Genomic DNA, 23,425 nt, shown 5'->3' with positions numbered 1-23,425 from the left:
TCCTGACCTGTACCACGCAGTTCCCGGCCGGACTGAGTGACAGCCAGGAGGTAGAGGAGGAGAGCTCGATAGAGAAGGACACAGGTTTGTAAGAACTGAAAAATTTTAATGTGTGTGTTTTAAGTATGTTGGATTTAGTTATTGTGCACTTTTTTTTATGTATATTGGATTGTATGGTACAGTGGTGTTTTTTGCAAATGTTCATTTGTTGAAAATGTTCAAATTTCATGCACATTAAATGCAACAGCAGTATTTGCACTGTAAACCTCCTTTTTTATTTATATAAAGTGTGGGTGAACTTAAACTGTATGGCTATACTGTGGTTCCTGTAGGCTTTGCGTGCATAAGGTGGGGAGGTCGTGGAGGGGGGGGGGGGGGGGGGATTCCATGTCTATTTTGCTTGGGGCCCCGAAATTCCTTCAAACGGCCCTGGAAGGGGGGTATTCCTTCTCAACTCTAATCAGGCAGTCATAATAACTCCCTGGATCAATGAACCTTCTCCAGAAATCTAGTAACTATAACCTGTAATATTATTACTCTCCAAAGAGGCACTTGATACTGGCACTTTTTTTTGGGGGGGGGGGGGAGATGGCACTATGATACTGGGACATGGGGGTGTGTGAAGGAGAGAGGCACTTGATACTGGCACATTGGGAGGGGGGGCGAGATGGCACTATGATACTGGGACATGGGGGGAGGAGTGAAGCACTTGATACTGGCACATGGGGGGTTTGGCACTTGACACTGGCACATGGGGGGTTGGCACTATGATACTGGCACATGGGGGTGGGAAGGAGAGAGGCACTTAATACTGGCACATTGGGGGGGAGATGGCACTATGATACTGGCACATTGGGGGAGAGATGGCACTATGTACTGGCACTTTGGAGGGGGCAAGATGGCACTATGATACTGGCACATGTGGGGGGTGGGGGGAGGAGAGAAGCACTTAATACTGGAACATTGGGGGGGAGATGGCACTATGATACTGGCACATTGGGAGGGGAGATGGCACTATGATACTGGGACATGGGGGGAGGAGAGAGGCTTTTGATACTGGCACATGGGGGGGTTGGCACTATGATATTGGCACATGGGGGGTGGGTGTGAAGGAGAGAGGCACTTGATACTGGCGCATTGGGAGGGGGGGAGAGATGGCACTATGATACTGGGACATGGGGGGAGGAGAGAGGCACTTGATACTGGCACATGGGGGGTTTGGCACTATGATACTGGCACATGGGAGGGAAGGAGAGAGACACTTGATACTGGCACATTGGGAGTGGGGGCAAGATGGCACTATGATACTGGGACATAGGGGGAGAAGAGAGGCACTTGATACTGACACATGGGGGGGTTTGGCACTTGATACTGGCACATGGGGGAGTTGGCACTATGATACTGGCACATGGGGGGTGGGAAGGAGAGAGGCACTTTATACTGGCACATTGTGAGGGGAGATGGCACTATGATACTGGCACATTGGGGAGAGAGATGGCACTATGATACTGGCACTTTGGAGGGGGGCGAGATGGCACTATGATACTGGCACATATGGGGGGAGGAGAGAGGCCCTTGATACTGGCACATGATGGGGGGACATCTATGGGGACACTTACTGGCACGTTATTGGGGGGCATTATGGGGGTCCCTTTTTACTGTCACATTATTGGGGGCACTATGGGGGCATCTACTGAGGCCACAAAGAAGGGGTATTTTATATGGGGGGGCTCTATGTGGTACTAGAATTATCAGGGATATTTTCTGTTTCTGCAATATAGTATTGGGGAGCACAGCGGCACAGTATTGGGGGTGGTAGGATGATTTGTCCAGAAGATGGGAGGATGATGGAAAAGTAGTAAACTAAGATATTTTTTTTTGTCAAACCGCAGAGACGAAATATGGCTGAAAACTGGAGGTCTAATCTGAAGGTCTGAAAGGAGAAGATGAGGAAAGAGAACATCTACGTCAAAGAGACGTCACTGGATGTAAGAGGTATGAGGTGCTGTAAAACCCTGTATTTCCAATTTTTTTCGAATCCAAATCCGAATACTTTGCTAAAAAATAACTCTTTATTTTTTCATATTAAAAGAATATTGAGTTTGGATCACTTTCTTTCTTACACCGTTCACACAATTCTTGTGTACAGGATTCGTAGGATTCGAGATTCGAAACATTCGAGAGATTTGAGAACCTTTTCGGATTCGAATTCGGTTTAAAAAAAAATTGGATTCGTCCTACCTCTACTTTAAAGTAACGTTCTTTGATTATTCTTAGTTCTGACCCAATTGGATGGGATAATGGTCTACTGTAGTGTTTCCCTACCAGAATGCCTCCAGCTGTTGCAAAACTACATTTCCCAACATACCCTGACAGCCAAACGCTGTCTGGGCATGCTGAGAGTTGTCGTTTTGCAACAGCTGGAGGCATCCTGGTAGGGAAAAGCTGGTCTACGGTGATAATATGAACAATGGGGGGCTATTGTGGGGCAAAGTTTATATTCGTGTTTACACACGTGTTTTCAAATGAATGCTTTCCCCTTTTATAAGCAGGTAAATAATGACGCAATGCTGTGAGGCTGGTGTGCAACTTTTTCCAGGGCTGTTTTTTATCCCCAGTCCGGCCCTGCCCATGTGACCTGCAGCTGTGGGCTATGGAAGCCCAGGACCGAAGCCTGGACGGAGTGAGCGTCCCACTGCCAACCTCACTCACTCCAGTATAAGCAGGTCCCAGTACGTATTTTACAATCTGACTATGTTATGCTGCTATGGCTAACATAGACAAAACAGGCTATCAACCCTGCTTATCCTATGTCTGGGTTAACCTCTCGGTTCCCAGAGACACACCCAAGGCTTACTACACACAGTTTAACTGTTTCTTTTCTTTTCAATTCTCTTTTTATTGAAAAAAAAGAAAACAATTGAACAATTGTGGTACAAGATACAGAGTCAGAGATAGACCATGATGTTTCAACAACTGAGTATAAATTGGATAATCTCGATGTACAAATAAATACACATCGCTCAGACACCGTGATGCTTCAACATCCGAGTATAAGTTGACAACTCGAAGTATATATAGATGTAAATCCCTCAAACACTGTGATGTTTCAACAACCAAGTGTAAGTTGCACAGACTTGATGGGCATATAGATGTACATTACTCTAACACTGTGATGTTTCAACATCTGAGTTTAAGTTGGATAATCACGATGTACAGATAGATGCATATCACTCTAATACAAAGGTATCTTGCACATAATAATAAATTAAGAAAATATTTCTATAGTGGGAGTGTTATGAAAATAGTTTAACTGTTTCAATGGCAGATATCGGTTCTCCCAAATGATACCTTCTCACACTACAGTATATAATGTTCTACTTTTATTTTTGGCATTAAAAAAAAGCTAATGATCTTCCTTTGGGCAGTGGGTGATGTCCAGCATCTTAAGTCTTCTTCCCCTGTGTCCTCCACTTCAGTGTCTTCATTAAAGGCAATCAGAAATGGGATCAAACAAATAGTGTATTGAGGTGGCCTGAGGGCCTGGTCACGACTGCTGCCACCCCTTTGGTTACACCACTCGGTATATATCCTAGAGCAGGGATCAGCAACCTCCGGCACTCCAGGTGTTGTGAAACTACATCTCCCATAATGCACAGTTGCTTGGCTGTTCTCTGAACTCCCACAGAAGTGAAAGGATCATATTGAGTGTTGTAGTTTCACAACAGCCGGAGTGCCGAAGGTTGCTGATCCCTGTCCTAGAGGGACTCTGTTATCAATTGTATGGTTTTCTAACTAAGGGCAACATAAACTAGTGACAGATCCCCTTAGCAAAATGCTGGGTCACTTACTTTAATTGACCCAGCCGTTTTGCTAAAACCTTGTATTGAACAGCTCCAGCTTGTGCCGATGAGTCCTGAATATTCATGAGCTCCTGATGTTCTTCTACTGATTCAGTGCCAGAGTGTGGAGAAAGACATAAGTCCATGAATATCAGGACTGGCTCTGTTAGAAACTACCAGCAGAAGGGTCTGGCCAGGAGGATAGGTTTCTGCATACAGTTTTGGAAGTCAAAAACAGGAGTGAATCATAAAAGTATAAAGGGTAGATACTTCTTATTTATTTTATTTTTTTAGTAAATCTGACCGTACCCTACAACTGGTGACAGGTTCCCTTTAAATGGATGCCTTGCATATTAATTGTAGTCAGTCATTTGGCAGCTGATCCTATTATCTGCCTTTTTTACACAGTTCTGACAAGGAATTTCTGAAATTTAGTTTGCTATAAACACCAACAAATATTTCCTGTTGCCCAACCTGTGCACTTTTTTTTTTCCTAATCTCGTAAATCTGCCCGTCAATATGCCTACAGTTTTATTGGTTCAACAAAATCATTAGAAACTCAAAACTGAATTCAATTTGTGTCATTCTGTCTTCCCTTGACATCTGTACTAAATCTCTCAGAATGTCTTACAAAAGTAGAATAGTATTACCACTCAACGATGACATTTCATGATAAGTAACACTATATGTTGTAACTTATGCCACAACTTTCCCTGGTATTAATCAGTCAACTAGGCAGAAAACAAAACTTTCACTGTTTTATTTTATACATCGTAAATAAAATATCCATAGAAAAGAAATTATTCTTCTGAAACAACAAAGAGTGGCATTTTACAGTGTTATTACAATATTCATATGAGGTTCAAGCAAGCAGTTAAAGGGGTTGTCCAACGAAAAATATTATTTTTAAACCAGCAACCTGAATCTGAATCCTTTTGTAATTGCATGTAATTAACATTTATTATATCTACTGAGTTATTCAAAGAAGTCCATCTGTATAGCGCCACCTGCTGTTTGCACTTTCTCAGTTTCATCCTTCAACTACCAATAGCTGCAGCAGGCAGGGCGCACCCTCTGAGTAAGGACACGCCCCCTAAGCAGCCATTTAGAAATAAATCTAGCAGAACAATTGGAGCATTGAATGGTGAGATCTCTGGATCCATGTGAGGTACAGGGCTGGTTCTAGCTTTGTTAAAAAAGGGTTACTATGATGTATTATATTATGTCATGTTTTACATTAATAATAGAATAACCCCTTTTACTTTTGTTTCCCTTATATATCAGAAAATTGTTTTATAGCAATGTTCAAATATAAATGTATACCCTCCTTTATAAGTAAGGGGAGTTTGTCGGAGCCCCCAAGCCAAAATTGAGGGGTTCAGATCAGTTGCCATGACAACCCTGGGACCTCTGAAAATTCCCAGGCCTGTCACGGGTAACCGCCTGAAAAGCTGTTCCTGAGGCACAGCTTCTAAGGCAGGCTGCCAGAATTCCATAGACTACAATATTATTCTATTGCATTATTTGGGACTAAAAATTGAAGTTCGGCTTTTCAGGCAGTTACCCGTGACAGGCCTGGGAATTTTCAGAAGGCCCAGCGTTGTCATGGCAACTGATCTGAACCCCCTCAATTTTGGCTTGGGGGCTCCGAATTGAGGAAAGAGGGTAGAAGTGAGATACGAACATGAAGGTGGTGACCTGAACAGTTTTTTTGGAGTTTTTTTTTCTTCTTGTAAATGTGCAGATAAGTACTACCCTCACTGTAATGCCGTAGCAATGTTGGTTACTGGCATTACAGTAATTGGCTAGCAGGAACTCATCATCGGGAGCTATATAGCACCCGATGACGCTTGTTCGGCTCAGTCTTAGTCAGGGAGAGCTGTGCTGAGGAAGGGACACGAATATCTTTATTAGAAAAACTTTTTAGAGACCAAAAATTCCTTTTAAAGACTATTGTGTGTGGCAGCAGCTATATATATTTTCAACGCAAACTGTACTAAATAGCTAAAACTTTACAGACCCAAAAGTCCTTTTAAGGACTATTGTGTGTGGCTACAATATCTATTTTTAGCTCATCCTGCGCTAAATAGCGTGCAATTGTTTGGTTTCCGTGCATCAGGGAAGTCAATTCAAGGGATAGAGGCAGCAGGTGAGCTGGATACCGTCCACATTGCTATTACCTGCGCCACATCTGAAGAATAACGTATGCGCTGAAAAAAAAAATCTTGGACATACAGTATACATTTTCAATAGATAGTGCCTGCTTCGGACAGTGACATTACCAGTGCCACATCTGCAGTGTAACGTGTGCGCTTAAAGTTTTTATCTGTGACATACAGGGAGTGCAGAATTATTAGGCAAATGAGTATTTTGACCACATCATCCTCTTTATGCATGTTGTCTTACTCCAAGCTGTATAGGCTCGAAAGCCTACTACCAATTAAGCATATTAGGTGATGTGCATCTCTGTAATGAGAAGGGGTGTGGTCTAATGACATCAACACCCTATATCAGGTGTGCATAATTATTAGGCAACTTCCTTTCCTTTGGCAAAATTGGTCAAAAGAAGGACTTGACAGGCTCAGAAAAGTCAAAAATAGTGAGATATCTTGCAGAGGGATGCAGCACTCTTAAAATTGCAAAGCTTCTGAAGCGTGATCATCGAACAATCAAGCGTTTCATTCAAAATAGTCAACAGGGTCGCAAGAAGCGTGTGGAAAAACCAAGGCGCAAAATAACTGCCCATGAACTGAGAAAAGTCAAGCGTGCAGCTGCCAAGATGCCACTTGCCACCAGTTTGGCCATATTTCAGAGCTGCAACATCACTGGAGTGCCCAAAAGCACAAGGTGTGCAATACTCAGAGACATGGCCAAGGTAAGAAAGGCTGAAAGACGACCACCACTGAACAAGACACACAAGCTGAAACGTCAAGACTGGGCCAAGAAATATCTCAAGACTGATTTTTCTAAGGTTTTATGGACTGATGAAATGAGAGTGAGTCTTGATGGGCCAGATGGATGGGCCTGTGGCTGGATTGGTAAAGGGCAGAGAGCTCCAGTCCGACTCAGACGCCAGCAAGGTGGAGGTGGAGTACTGGTTTGGGCTGGTATCATCAAAGATGAGCTTGTGGGGCCTTTTTGGGTTGAGGATGGAGTCAAGCTCAACTCCCAGTCCTACTGCCAGTTTCTGGAAGACACCTTCTTCAAGCAGTGGTACAGGAAGAAGTCTGCATCCTTCAAGAAAAACATGATTTTCATGCAGGACAATGCTCCATCACACGCGTCCAAGTACTCCACAGCGTGGCTGGCAAGAAAGGGTATAAAAGAAGAAAATCTAATGACATGGCCTCCTTGTTCACCTGATCTGAACCCCATTGAGAACCTGTGGTCCATCATCAAATGTGAGATTTACAAGGAGGGAAAACAGTACACCTCTCTGAACAGTATCTGGGAGGCTGTGGTTGCTGCTGCACGCAATGTTGATGGTGAACAGATCAAAACACTGACAGAATCCATGGATGGCAGGCTTTTGAGTGTCCTTGCAAAGAAAGGTGGCTATATTGGTCACTGATTTGTTTTTGTTTTGTTTTTGAATGTCAGAAATGTATATTTGTGAATGTTGAGATGTTGTATTGGTTTCACTGGTAAAAATAAATAATTGAAATGGGTATATATTTGTTTATTGTTAAGTTGCCTAATAATTATGCACAGTAATAGTCACCTGCACACACAGATATCCCCCTAAAATAGCTAAAACTAAAAACAAACTAAAAACTACTTCCAAAAATATTCAGCTTTGATATTAATGAGTTTTTTGGGTTCATTGAGAATATGGTTGTTGTTCAATGATAAAATTAATCATCAAAAATACAACTTGCCTAATAATTCTGCACTCCCTGTACAGTGTACTTTTTCTGTAGACGCTGAGGACAGTGACATTACCGGTGGTACCTCTCCTGTATAACGTTTCCTCATCCAAATAACCATTATCTGCGGGATATTTCCTGTGTCATGTTTCCACATCCCAAATACTTTTTTAAATTTGTTTGCGCATACACTTCCAAATCCTACGCTACTGTACATTTGACATACTTTCAAGCATATATAACATTTAATATGAAGAAGGCGAGCAGTAAGGGACGGGGAAGTGGCCTTGATGCCGATTGTGCACGCAGAGGCCGTGGCCCTGAGCGAGTTTAAACTATGCCTGCTGCCAGAGCACAATAAAAACAATCATCCACGATACCTAGATTCATGTCTCAGCACCAACCTGTCTTCCACCAAGTCCAGTCTCAGTAGCCAAGAGTCTGCTCAACACAATCCTCACCCTGATCCTCCTTCTTCCCACCATGGAGAGTCTGGGCAAACAAGTAATCCCAAACTCGGATATTCTGAGGACCTCTTTTCAGCACCATTCCTTGATTTGGCTCTTTTGCCAAGCACGTATGAACAGGGACAGATCTTGTGCCCTGATTCCCAAACTCTTGAGCATCCACAGTCACAGATAATGGTGGGGAATGGCAATTACTGTTTAATGAGGTAGATGATGATGAGACACAGCTGCCAATAAGTCAACAGCAATGACTGTCTCAAGAGGTTGATGAAGAGGATGAGACACAGTTGTCAATCACTGAGGTTGTGGTTAGATCAACAAGTCAGGAGGATGAGCAGAGTGAGGAAGTGGAAGAGGAGGTGGTGGACGATGAAGTCACTGACCCAACCTGGGAAGGTTGAAAGCCGAGCGAGGATAGCAGTACAGAGGGGGGAGGGATCTACAGCACCGCAACAGGCTGGAAGAGGCAGTGGGGTGGCAAAAGACAGAAGGCGGGCCACACCAAACAGGCCCGAAACTGTTCCACAGAGCAGCCCCTTGTGGAAATCTTCCTTGCCAAGGTGTAGGTGTTCTGCCGTATGGTGCTTTTTTGAGGAAAGTGCGGACGACAAAAAAATAGTAGTTTGAAACCTGTGCCGTACCAAAATGAACCGGGGCGTGAACACTAGCAACCTCACCACCACCAGCATGATCTACCACATGGCATCCAAGCATCATAATAAGTGGGTCCACAATCTGTGTCTGCGGGTCACACCACTGCCTCCTTTTCCCCTGTGTTACGTGCTGGCCAAGCCCCTGTTGAAGGCCCAGGCCCAGATGCCTCCCACCCTGCACCTGGACCTTCGCAAGCATCATTAGCGACCACATCCATTTCCGTGTCCCAGCGCAGCGTCCAAATGTCCTTACCCCAGGCATTTAAACACATGCGCAAATACCCAGCCACCCACCCACAGGCCATAGCACTAAATGTGGCCCTGGAAATGTTGCCATTTAGGTTTGTGGACACTGAGGCCTTCTGCAGCCTAATGTCGGTGGCTATCCCGCATTACGCAGTCCCCAGCCGCAACTATTTTTCAAGGTGTCCCGTAACATCACACATGCCCTGACCAATGCAGTTACTGGGAAGTTCCACTTACCAACGGACCCATGGACAAGTGCATTCATTGTGGAGGCAGGGAGCGAGTCTTCCCCTGGGATGGCACAGGTGATAACAATACCAAGGATTGCGGGCCCTACATCATTCAGGGTTTCCGCAAGCACCTACGTTAGTAGCTCTAACCTTCACTTCTCCTCCTCAGCCTCCTCCTCCACTTCCACCTCCGAATTATCCGCGTGCAGTGCCAGTCAGCCATCAGTGGGTAGCTGGAAGCTGATATGCTTAGGTGACAAATAGGACACTGCCGCAGAGCTGTGGTAGGGGGTAAGAGACCAGACTAAGCTGTGGCTCTCGCCACTCAACCTAGAACCAGCCATGGTTTTGTCTGATAATGGCCCTAACTTGGTGGTGGCTTTGGAGCTCGGCAAGCTCACACACATCCCATACCTAGCCCACATCTTAAACTTAGTGGTTCAGCGGCTTCTCAAAACCTACCCCAATTTGCCTGAGCTACTGGTAAATGTGTGCCGCTTGTGTGCACATTTCCCCAAGTCACTGACAGCTTCAGCCGGTCTGTCAACGCTGCAGCAGCCAGCTCACCGGCTGTTGTGCTACGTGAGCACGCGCTGGAACTCCGCGTTCCACATGTTGGCCAGGCTTTGTGAGCAGAAGAGGGCAGTAGTGAAATACAAGCTTTCCAGTCAGCTTCTGCTATTCACAAGCGAGGAATGGGCATGGATGTCTCACCTTTGTGAGGTTTTAAGAAACTTTAAGGAATCCACACAGATGGTGAGCGGCAATAACGCTATTATCAGTGTAACTATCCCACTTTTGTGTTTACTTAAACGATTGCTGCTCACAATTAAGGACGACGCTTTGCATGTGGAAGAGTTGGAAATGAGGAAAGACATTACACAGGGTGATAGCCAGACCACCCTCAGTTTGTCTTCTCAGCATGAATTGGACGATGAAGGAGAAGCAGGAGACGGTTACCTCCGCTAGACAGGGTAGTACCCATGGAAGTTTTATTCCATCTGTTCTGCGTGGGTGGGCAGAAGAGGAGGAAGAGGAGTTTGAGAGTCATCCTTCTGATGACGACAGCAAAGTCTTGCCTGTTGGTACTCTGGCACACATGGCTGACTTCATGTTAGGCTGCCTTTTCCGTGACCCGCGCGTTATACGCATTTTAGATTACTGGTTGTTCACTCTTCTCGACCCCCGCTACAAAGATACATTTTCATCTCTCATTCCTCTGATGGACAGGACGAGCAAAATAGTGCAATACCAGAAGGCCCTTGCTGAAAAATTGCTGAAACCTTTCAGCTGACAACGCTGGCGGCAGAGTCCTTAGTTCTTGGGCAACCGAGAAGGGGAGACAAGAGGAACAAACAACAGTTCCAACAGAGGCAGGGCAACACTCTCCAAAGCCTGGGACAGTTTCATGACACCCTGCCAGCACCCTCTCCCTGATGCGCTGCCTACTGTTACAAGAGGGAAACATTTTGGAAGATGGTGAAGGAGTACATAGCAGACCGTGTCAGCGTCCTCAATGGTCCCTCAGTGCCTTAAAATTACTGGATATCCAAGCTGGACACGTGGCACGAATTGGCGCTCTACGCCTTGGAGGTGCTGGCTGCCCTGCCGCCAGCGTTTTGACTGAGCGGTTATTTAGTGCTGCTGGTGGCATTATAACAGATAAGTGTATCCGCCTGTCAACTGAAAATACTGACAGGTTGACTCTTGAAAATGAACAAGGCATGGATTGACCCTGACTTCTCGACTACACCAGATGAAAGCTGATCAATATAAAGGCACTTTAAATGTGTTTTTTATAATGTACTCAATACACTGTATTCCCATGCACTCCGTTCACCACTAAAAAGGGTATTTGGTTCAATCTTCCTTTTCTCATCCTGCTCCTCTTCCATCATATCAACATGCTTATTAGTCTGCCCTAGCTCCTAATTTTTTAGAGGGTCAGCTCACCTGCAGGCCCTTGCATGTAATGTTTTAGAGGGTTAGCTCACCTGCAGATAAGTACTCTCAGCAGTGCTGGATATTCCCGCAATAGAAACGTAGATGTGTAAAATAACTCACATAAAAAACTCTCGTAAGCGCTGGCCATTCTTGGATGGTTTATTGATATATGTAAAACATACCCCTTCATTCCACATGTACGATCGGGGGATTACTCTCTTCTTATCTATGTAGCTTCTAATACAGGCACACTATGGATATAGGGGTGTATTATCACTATATCCAGTATAATATAGGAGGCTGTCTGTTTCCCCTAACTTGTCTCCTTATTCCCAGAAATACTGATATCACCTCTGTACCTGTACTGTAACCGCCGATTGCTCACTACATATGTTTTTTCTATATTGGGACACCGCTGCAGAGGGCGTGCATGGAGGTCGGGGATGTTTCTTGTCTTTCAGACACTCCCACCACCCTACTGTTTGCTGACAGTGGTTAGCCACACCCCTGTAGGGGGAGGAACGTCCCCATTTAAACAGCTGTTTGCGGCGGCTGTATCTACGGCCACCCTAGCGTCAGTGCCGCTGCATTGAGACACGAGGCAGACGGCGTTCTGTCTGTTTGTTTGTCCTGCCTGTATCCAGCGCTACTCATGAGCTAGTAGGCGAAACGCGTAGAGCAGAGCAGAGGATAACGCAGCAATGTTAGAACAGACTATATGATAATAGATACTAGGGCAGTTAGCTGGTTGTATGTCAGGCACTGTTCTGGTCTGAACTGTTACCAGGGGAAGAAGTGGGGAAAATAAGTAGGGAGCAAAGATAATCACACCCTCTGAGGCAGCCAACAAGGCTGCGGTGTTGTAATTATGCCCCTATCTTTACTGTAGACTAACCTGACAATTATTTGTACGTTTTGGATTAGCCGTCACGGTCTCTGGTTTATATATGCTACAATACAGAGAAAGCGGCGGTCTGTAATTATTTGATGATATAATGGTCCCTCCTCTTTTTAATGCAGACCTAATAAAGATTTTGGAGTTTTACTTCTTATTCAACGTTTCTAACTACCGTGAGCACAATTGATACTGAAACGTAATACCCGAGTACCCCTTTTTTCAGTGAACTTGAACATAAAGGCACTTTAAATGTGTTGTTTATAATGTTCTGAAAACACTGTATTCCCATGCACCCCTTCCACCACAAAAAAAGGTATATGGTTGAAACTTCCTTTTCTCATCCTACTCCTCTTCTTCCATCAGATCAACATGCTTATTCGTCACATATAATGTCCTCGCATATATGCACTCACATATAATGTTTTACAGGGTCAGCTCACCTGCAGGCCCTTGCATATAATGTTTTACAGGGTCAGCTCACCTGCAGGCCCTTGCATATAATCTTTTACAGGGTCTGCTCACCTGCAGCCCCTCGCATATAATGTTTTATAGGGCCAGCTCACCTGCAGGCCCACACCTACAATCTTTTACAGGGTCACCTCACCTGCAGGCCCTCGCATATAATGTTTTACAGGGTCAGCTCACCTGCAGGCCCTCACCTACAATCTTTTACAGGGTCAGTTAAAAAAAAAGTCCTGGAAAAGGCTAGAGGGCTGCAAAAGGAAGCAAAATGGGGGTAAGAGTAGGACAAGTGCCCTGCAATCAAATGTCGATAAAGAAATGATTTAAAATAACATAAAATACACAAATATCAAAAATAAACGTTCTAAACCTGAGCACAAGTGAGTGCTGCCACCCCGCAAACAGAGGATGTTGCAGCAACACCATACGTCTTTCACCGTCACCAAGCATCTCCACACTGTCCCATGGAAGCGTTTAGCTGTCCATCTCCCAAACACTGGAGAGAAAGAGAAACAGGAAGTACCCCCCCCCCCCTACCCACCGGCGATCCCTTTGAAATGCTGTCATTCCGTCTGGTGGAGATGGAGACTTTAAAAAAACTTATGGCGGTGGCTGTCCCACAGTACATGACTCCCAGCCGCCACAACTTTTCCAGGCGAGCCATCCCCTCCCTGCACAACCAAGTGGTGGACAAAATCAGGTGTGCACTGCGCTACGCCATCTGTGGCAAGGTCCACATAACCACCAATATGTGGACCAGTAAGCATGGGCAGGGACGTTATATGCTCCTCCTCAACCACCTCCTCATCCGCTCAGCGTAACACCTTCACCACCAACTTCAGCACAGCCAGTGGGAAACGACAGCAGGCTGTTTTGAAACACCTCTGTATGGGGGAAAAACCCCACACCGAGGAGGAGCTGTGGACGAGCATGGAACAACAGACCGATAAGTGGTTGGTGCCAGTGAACCTCAAGCCCGGCCTGGTGGTGTGCGATAATGGGCGAAATCTCGTAGCAGCTCTGGACCTAGCTAGTTTGACACACATCCCTTGCCTGGCGCATGTGCTGACTTTGGTGGTGCAGAGGTTCCTTAAAAATTACCCCGATATGTTAGAGCTGCTGCAGAAAGTGCGGGACGTCTGTGCGTGCTTTCGGCGTTCTCACCCTGCTGCTGCTCACCTGTCAGCGCTGCAGCGTAACTTCGGCCTTCCTGCTCACCGCCTCATATGCGACATGCCCACAAGGTGGAACTCCACCTTGCACATGCTGGCCAGACTGTGCAAGCAGCAGCAGGCGATAGTGGAGTTTCAGCTGCAGCACGAACGGGTGAGTCGCTCTGCAGAACAGCACCAATTCACCACCAATGACTGGGCCTCCATGCTAGACCTGTGTTCCTTGTTGCGGTGTTTAGAGTACTCCACCATCATGGCCAGTGCCGATAACACCGTTCTCAGTGTTACTATCCCACTTCTACAGTCATGTGAAAAAATTAGGACACCCTTTGAAAGCATGTGGTTTTTTGTAACATTTTTAATAAAAGGTTATTTCATCTCCGTTTCAACAATACAGAGAGATTAAAGTAATCCAACTAAACAAAGAAAACTGAAGAAAAGTCTTTTCAAGATCTTCTGTAAATGTCATTCTACAAAAATGCCTATTCTAACTGAGGAAAAAGATAGGACACCCTCACATGTATTCCCTCTTAAATTGGCTCAGATCTCACACAGGTATATCACACCAGGTGCACATAATTAGTAGATCGTTACTCTGCATGTTGAATGAGGCTTGCCCTATTTAAACCTCAGACATTTAGTTTGGTGTGCTCCTGACTGTTGAAGTGAGAGTGAGCACCATGGTGAGAGCAAAAGAGCTGTCAGAGGACTTCAGAAAAAAGATTGTAGCAGCCTATGAGTCTGGGAAGGGATTTAAAAAGATCTCAAAAGATTTTGAAATCAGCCATTCCACTGTCCGGAAGATAGTCTACAAGTGGAGGGCTTTCAAAACAACTGCCAACATGCCCAGGACTGGTCGCCCCAGCAAGTTCACCCCAAGAGCAGACCGCAAGATGCTAAAAGAGGTCTCCAAAAACCCTAAAGTGTCATCTCGAGAACTACAGCAGGCTCTGGCTACTGTTGATGTAGAAGTACATGCCTCTACAATCAGAAAGAGACTGTACAAGTTTAACTTGCATGGGAGGTGTGCAAGGAGGAAACCTTTGCTTTCCAAGAGAAACATCGAGGCCAGACTGACATTTCCCATTGATAAAGTTGACAAAGACCAGGACTTCTGGAATAATGTTCTTTGGACAGATGAGTCCAAAATTGAATTATTTGGACACAACAGCAGAGGACATGTTTGGCGTAAACCTAACACAGCATTCCAAGAAAAGAACCTCATACCAACTGTGAAGCATGGAGGTGGAAGTGTCATGGTTTGGGGCTGCTTTGCTGCAGCAGGACCTGGTCAGCTCACCATCATAGAATCCACGATGAATTCTACTGTGTATCAGAAGGTGCTTGAAGAACATGTGAGACCATCAGTTAGAAAATTAAAGCTGAAGCGGAACTGGACCATGCAACATGACAATGACCCAAAACATACTAGTAAATCAACCAAAGATTGGCTGAAAAAGAAGAAATGGAGAGTCCTGGAATGGCCAAGTCAAAGTCCAGATTTGAATCCCATTGAGATGCTGTGGGGTGACTTGAAAAGGGCTGTACGTGCAAGAAACCCCTCAAACATCTCACAGCTGAAAAAGTTCTGCATTGAGGAGTGGGGTAAAATTTCCTCAGACCGATGTCGAAGACTGGTAGATGGCTACAAGAACCGTCTCACTGCAGTTATTTCAGCCAAAGGAGGTAACACTCGCTATTAGGGGCAAGGGTGTCCTATCTTTTTCCTCAGTTAGAATAGGCATTTTTGTAGAATGACATTTACAGAAGATCTTGAAAAGACTTTTCTTCAGTTTTCTTTGTTTAGTCGGATTACTTTAATCTCTCTGTATTGTTGAAACGGAGATGAAATAACCTTTTATTAAAAATGTTACAAAAAACCACATGCTTTCAAAGGGTGTCCTAATTTTTTCACATGACTGTATGCCTCCTTGAAAAAACGCTGCTGGCGATGATGGAAGAGGATGTGGTACAGGAGGAGGAGGAAGAGGAATCATTTCATAGGGTTTCTGGCCAGTCATTCACAAGTGGCTCCGAGGGTGGGTTCCAGCACCCACAAACTCCAGGTACACAATTGTCCAGCCAGGGCACAATTCTGGAGAAGGATGAGGTGAAGGATGAGGTGGAGGATGAAAAGGAGGAGGACACAGACGATACACCCTCGACAGAGGACAGCTTTTCGTTGCCTCTGGACAGCCTGGCACACATCAGCGATTACATGCTGCAGTGTCTCCGCAACAACCGCTGGAGTTGCCTGCATTCTAACTTGTGCTGATTACTGGGTGGCCACGCTGCTGAATCCCCGTTACAAGGACAACATATCATCCTTAATTCCCTCACTGGAGCGTGATCGTAAGATGTGCGAGTACTAGCGCACGCTGGTATACGCGCTGCTGGTGGCATTCCCACCTGACAGCGGGGGCATAGTGGAAGCACAAGGCGAAGGCAGAGGAGGAGGAAGAGGTCGCCAGCGCAGCTGGGGCACCACCAGCACCTCAGAAGGCAGGGTTTGCATGGCTGAAATGTGGAAAAGCTTTGTTAGTACGCTACAACAACCAGCACCTGATATGTAACGTCTTAGCAGGAGGCAGCATTTCAGCAACATGGTGGAGCAGTATGTGTGCACACGCCTGCACGTACTGAATGATGGGTCTGCCCCTTTTAACTTCTGGGTCTCCAAATTGGGTACATGGCCTGAGTATGCCCTTTATGCCTTGGAGGTGCTGGCCTGCCCTGCAGCCGGTGTATTATCTGAACGTGTGTTTAGCACGGCAGGGGGCGTTATCACAGACAAGCGCAGCCGCCTGTCCACAGCCAATGTGGACAAGCTCACGTTCATTAAAATGAACCAGGCATGGATCCCACAGGACTTGTCCGTACATTGTGCACAATAGACATGTATACTGGCCTTACCCAGCCATTGTTATACTACAGCGCAATTGCAATTTTTTCCCACTCTTTTGGGGGTGTACCCTAATTTAAAAAAATTAAATTAAATAAAAATTTAAATCAAAAACCAGTGTTGGCTACCTTCACCGCCGCTTCCACCTACACCGCTTCTTCCACCACCTCATCAACCTGCGACTCCATATGGACCTCCACCTCATACATCAAGATTATTTTTTTTAATTTGTACGTATTTTATTTTATGTAATTTCACTAATTTGTCTGTTAAATTTTCAGGTGACATTTACCAATTTTTGACTGTGATATACCCCTGCTCCACCTAGTAGACAGGTAAACAAATTTCACTAATTTTATTTTCAGGTGAAATTCACCAATTTTTGGCTGCGATATACCCCTGCTCTACCTAGTAGACAGTTAAACAAATTTCACTAATTTGTCTGTTACATTTTCGGGTGACATTCACCAATTTTTGGCTGTGATATATCCTTGCTCTACCTAGTAGACAGGTTAATAAATTATACAAATTTATCTGTTACATTCTTGGGTGACATTATACCATTTTTGCCGTGAATAAACCCCTGCTCTGCATAGGTGACAGAGAACGAAATTTTTTAAAATCATTTGTTCCATTGGTAGGGGACATTTGCCTACTTCTGGCAATGAAAAACCTATGCTCTGCATAGGTGACTGGGACTTTAATTTCTAAAATTTGTCTTTAATTGGCCCTTTCATTCGATCCTTCTGCTTTAATAACTTGTCACACATTTTAGCTTGATCACATTGCAGCCATTGACCTCCCTTGGAGGTGGTCTCCCTTTCTCACGCTCCCTCTTCGGCGTGAAACCCTGATTCGCCTCTAACTGTGATCAACATGGTAGGCGCAGAAGATCGAAAGTTGATAGAGCAGATATCCAATTGGATCGTGGACATTACGGGGACATGCAGAATGGTGGAGCAGTATGTGTGCACACGCCTACACGAACTGACTGATAGGTCTGCCCCCTTCAACTTCTGGGTCTACAAACTATGCATATGGCCTGAGCTTGCCCTTTACGCCTTGGAGGTGCTGGCCAGTGTATTGTCTCAACGTTTGTTTAGCACGGCTGGAGGGGGTTATCACAGGTTATATTTCCCAATGTTTTGGGGTGTACCCTAATTTAAACAATAAAAAATAAAACCAAAAAGCAGTGTGGGCCACCTCCTCATCTTTCACCGCCGCTTCCACCTCCTACTCCATATGGACCTCCTCCTCCAAGATCAAGATTATTATTTTTTATTTTTACATATTTTATGTTATTTTAAGTCATTTTCCTATCCACTTTTGTTTGCAGAGCACTTGCCATGCTCTTAACCACATTTTTGATGCCATTTGCAGCCCTCTAGCCCTTTCCATGACTTTTTTGGAGCCATTTTAGTGCTCAAAAGTTCGGATCCCCATTGACTTCAATGGGGTTCGGGCTCGAGGTCAAGTTCGGGTCAAGTTCGGATCCCGAACTCTAGCTTTTTCTGTGAAGTTCAGCCGAACCTGTCGAATCCGCACATCCAGGTGTCCACTCAACTCCAATCAGCAGCAGCACAATTTCTGCCAATTTGCTATAATGTAGCATTTTTATTCGAATTGTGTTTTGTTCCAAGTTTGTCTTTAGCAATAAGTTTGTGTAAACAATTTTTTTTTTGCATTTCTTGGTATTTATATATCAGAAAGAAAAAGGCAAAGTCTTTAGGGTTTTATTGTAAGAAGTCAGTGACAAGTCAAGTCAAGCCAGAGGGCTTTGGTATTTGCCCAGTTTTTTCCTAATGATCATGCCGGCCGTGGTCAGAGTAATCCCCTTATACATGTAGTATTGAGCAGATCGGAGCATATGTACTAGTGTGGATTTGTTTCTAAAAAAATAAATGCTGTATGAAATTCTATTTGCAAACTAACGCATTGCTGAAGGGAACGAAGAGCAAAATAATATTTTCTGATCAAGTATTGTTCATTATAAGAATTTCTTTTGTCTTTGAGTATCCCATTTTCATTGCTGTCATCTTTTAATAATAACTGAAGAAAATTCCAATTCACTTGAAAAAAATCATTCAGCAATTCTTAGTTATGGATAGTATTTTAATTATTATTATCTGCCACATTGCCATTCTGAATATATTGTTAGAGCTGTTTTTACAACTCTATTTAAATTGTCTAAGGAAAAAAAAAATCTTGAATTATAATGTGAAGAAAGACAATTTCTTTAAAGATTTGGATAATGCAATTTTTTATAATCTGTTTTTGTCCATTATATCAAAGTTATGTTTAATTCTACGCATTTCTTTGACACTAAAACTGTCAGATTATACTTTTCCCAGACAATAATTCCTGAATAATAAGGGGGGCTTTTTAATCTCTGCAAAAGTTCACGGCAGGTCTCATGCACATGGCAGTGTCATGAATTTGTGCAGCACGAATATTTAATTTAATATTGGCAACTTTAGTGGTTCATGTGTTATACTGAAATACGCCTATATTAGGCGTATTTGAGGCACAGATGGAAGCACAATGCTTAGTTGTGCCACTATCTGCAACTTCTCCCTTCTTATGCCAGGTCTAAAATTGTCGGCGTGGTGCGGGCAGGTAAGGGGCCATCAGGCCCGTCTCATTCATCGTTCTCTACATCTGTTTTAGGCAGGACTATGTTTTCAGTCATATAACAGGACCAAACAGATCCGTTATTTGTCCCTATAGACATTTATTAGGACCGAGAAAAACACAAAGCCTCTTAAAGGCTTCCATTTTGCATTCTGTCCTAAAATTCCATGATACATGAGGTTTTAAATTCACTTATTAGCCTTATTGGCAATCATGGATAATGCCTACGGGTTTCTGCTGTGCAAAACATCAGGCATTTAGCCACTGTTGCGCCCCCGCTCAGCTCCTGTCACGGACGGTGTACAGGAAACAAGGCAAAGCAACATGTATAAACGACTCGCCGGATCCAAAAACTAAGGAACCAAGGGAGACCCCTGCAGAAGACCTGGCACTTTCCCTGGCTGCTCAGCCTATGCAAAGATCCGAATGGTGGAGGTTTGCATATCCACAAACCTAGACTATAAAGCCCTGAGCACCCTACAATAGTGAGGGGACACGACCACCGGCTCCCTACACAAGATACAGAGGGAGTCAGGGTCACCTGGGATCCAGCAAACAGAAAATAACAGATAAAGGTACAACACTTAGCTTTGAAGCAAACAGGAGGACAGAGTCAGCGTGCACACACACTCCAGAAAGTAGTATAAGCCGCCCAGAAAAGCCTTCTGGGGAAGAATTTAAAGGGAAGCAATTAGTCCAACACATGACAGCTGAGAGAGGCTAACGAGAGGAGGAGCTGAATACCACAACACAGAAACTCAAGGAGGAGGTTCTGAAAGGCCTCTGTCAGAGCTTCTCAGCTGTCTGGTTGTGACAGTACCCCTCCCTCTACGAGTGGACTCCGGACACTCAGAACCCACCTTCTCAGGATGGGACCTATGGAAAGCCCTGATGAGACGAGAGGCCTTAATGTCCGTCACTGGGACCCACATCCTCTCCTCAGGACCATACCCCTCCCACTGAACAAGGTACTGAAGAGAACCGCGGACAAGACGAGAATCCACAATCCTAGAGACCAGAAATTCAAGATTCCCATCAACCATAATCGGAGGAGGAGGCAAAGGCGAGGGTACAATGGGTTGAACATAAGGTTTCAATAAGGACTTATGAAAAACATTATGGATCTTCCAAGTCTGAGGAAGATCAAGACGGTATAAAACAGGATTGATGACAGACAGGATTTTGTAAGGCCCAATAAACCTAGGACCCAACTTCCAGGAGGGAACCTTCAATTTGATATTCTTGGTAGACAACCACACCAGATCACCAACATTCAGGTCCGGACCAAGCACACGTCTCTTATCAGCCACACGCTTATATCTCTCACTCATGCTCTTTAGATTATCTTGAATCTTTTGCCAAATAGATGACAAAGACGAGGAGAATCTGTCCTCATCAGGTAAACCAGAAGACCCCTCTCCCGAGAAAGTCCCAAACTGTGGATGAAACCCATATGCACCAAAAAATGGTGACTTATCAGAGGACTCCTGACGACGGTTATTTAAAGCAAACTCAGCAAGGGACAAAAAAGAACACCAATCCTCTTGATTCTCCGCCACAAAACAACGCAGATATGTCTCCAGATTCTGATTGACGCGCTCTGTCTGGCCATTCGACTGCGGGTGGAAAGCAGAAGAGAATGACAACCGAACCCCCAAACGAGAACAGAAAGCCTTCCAGAATCTGGAAACAAACTGCGTGCCCCTATCAGAGACTATGTCTGAAGGAATACCGTGCAATTTGACAATGTGATCAACAAATGCCTGCGCCAGCGTCTTAGCATTGGGCAAACCAGGAAAAGGGATGAAATGCACCATTTTGCTAAAACGGTCCACCAGAATCACAGTCTTCCCCGAGGAACGAGGCAGGTCCGTTATGAAGTCCATGGACAGATGTGTCCAAGGACGGGAAGGAATGGGTAAGGGAAGGAGAGGACCTGATGGCCGTGAATGAGGGACTTTGGCACGAGCGCAAGTCTCGCAGGCTGCCACAAAACCCTCAACCGACTTACGAAGCGCAGGCCACCAGAATCTCCGAGCGATGAGATCCAGTGTGGCTCTTACCCCCGGGTGCCCAGCAAGGACCGTATCGTGGTGTTCTTTAAAAATCTTGTGTCTTAAAGCGAGAGGCACAAACAACCTCCCAGGAGGACAAAGATCAGGAGCCTCTGACTGGGCTGCCTGCACCTCTGCCTCCAATTCAGGAAAAAGAGCAGAGACCACCACACCTTCAGCCAAAATGGGACCCGGGTCTTCAAAATTCCCGCCTCCCGGAAAACAACGTGACAGGGCATCTGCCTTCACATTCTTAACTCCAGGGCGGAACGTGACAACAAAATTATACCTAGAAAAGAACAACGACCATCTGGCCTGTCTCGGGTTCAGACGCTTGGCTGACTCCAAGTAGGCCAGATTTTTATGGTCAGTAAATACGGTAATAGGGTGTCTGGCTCCCTCTAGCCAATGGCGCCATTCCTCAAAAGCCAACTTGATGGCCAACAATTCCCTATCTCCCACATCGTAATTTCTCTCTGCGGAGTAGAGTTTTCTTGAGAAAAAGGCACACGGTCGCCAATTGGCAGGAGAGGAACCCTGAGACAAGACCGCCCCCACACCCACCTCAGAAGCATCAACCTCAACTATGAAGGGTAAAGAAACATCAGGTTGCACCAAGATGGGAGCGGAAGCAAAACTCTCCTTGATATCAGAAAAAGCCTTACGCGCCTCTACTGACCAAGAAGAAAAATCTACCCCCTTTCTGGTCATATCAGTGAGTGGTTTAACAATAGAAGAATAATTCAAAATGAACTTCCTGTAATAATTGGCAAAGCCCAAAAAACGCATCAGCGCCTTTTGATTCTCAGGAAGCTCCCACTCAAGCACAGCGCGGACCTTCTCGGGGTCCATGCGAAAACCAGAAGCGGAGAGAAGAAACCCCAGAAATTGAATTTCTGGAACCGCAAACACACATTTTTCCAGTTTCGCATATAATTTATTCTCCCGCAGGATGAGCAAGACCTGACGTAAATGTTCCTTATGAGTTTTGAAATCGGGAGAAAAAATCAAAATGTCATCCAAATACACCAATACAAATTTTCCCATCAAATGATAAAAAATGCTGTTCACGAAATGCTGAAAAACGGCTGGGGCATTCATCAAACCAAAAGGCATAACCAAATTTTCAAAATGGCCCTCAGGGGTATTGAAGGCCGTCTTCCATTCGTCCCCTTCTCTGACCCTGACCAGGTTGTATGCCCCTCTTAAATCTAATTTGGAAAAGACTTTAGCCCCAACAACCTGGTTAAATAGGCCCGGGATCAGAGGAAGCGGATAAGGGTCACGAATTGTGATATTGTTCAGCTCCCTGAAATCCAGACAAGGTCTTAAAGAACCATCTTTTTTCTTAACAAAGAAAAAACCAGCGGCAACAGGTGACTTTGAGGGTCGTATGTGTCCCTTTCTCAGACTCTCAGAGATATAAGCACGCATAGCGATCCTCTCAGGTTGGGAAAGATTGTATAAACGAGATTTAAGCAGCTTGGCGTCTGGGATGAGATTAATAGGGCAATCGTACTCCCTGTGCGGGGGCAAATCCTGAACTCCACTCTCAGAGAAGACATCCGAAAATTCAGAGAGAAAAGATGGTACAGTCTTAGTAGCAACCTCAGAAACAGATGTCATGAGGCAATTCTCTCTGCAAAAGTCACTCCAACCATTTATTTGCCTCGCTTGCCAATCAATGGTGGGGTTATGCTTAGTGAGCCAGGGCAGCCCCAACACCAGAGGGGTGGGTAAACCGCTAAGGACGAAACATGACACATCCTCAACATGAGCATCACTCACAATTAAACGGATATTGTGAACTATGCCCTTTAATGATTTTTGAGAAAGTGGAGCGGAATCGATAGCAAAAACAGGAATATCCTTTCCCAAAGTGCGCACCTGGAAACCATGAGTTATCGCAAATTGTTTCTCAATGAGATTAACCGCTGCTCCACTATCCACAAAAATCTCACAAAAAATGTTCTTGCTCTCTAGCGCCACCCTAGCCGGCAGGACAAAACGGGAACTACAAGCAAATGGAAAACCTTCAATTTCCGCCTCAACCCTGCC

The sequence above is a fragment of the Bufo gargarizans genome, chromosome 5 (assembly GCF_014858855.1).
Source record: "Bufo gargarizans isolate SCDJY-AF-19 chromosome 5, ASM1485885v1, whole genome shotgun sequence".
Classification (NCBI taxonomy): domain Eukaryota; kingdom Metazoa; phylum Chordata; class Amphibia; order Anura; family Bufonidae; genus Bufo; species Bufo gargarizans.
This window is presented reverse-complemented; position numbering follows the sequence as displayed.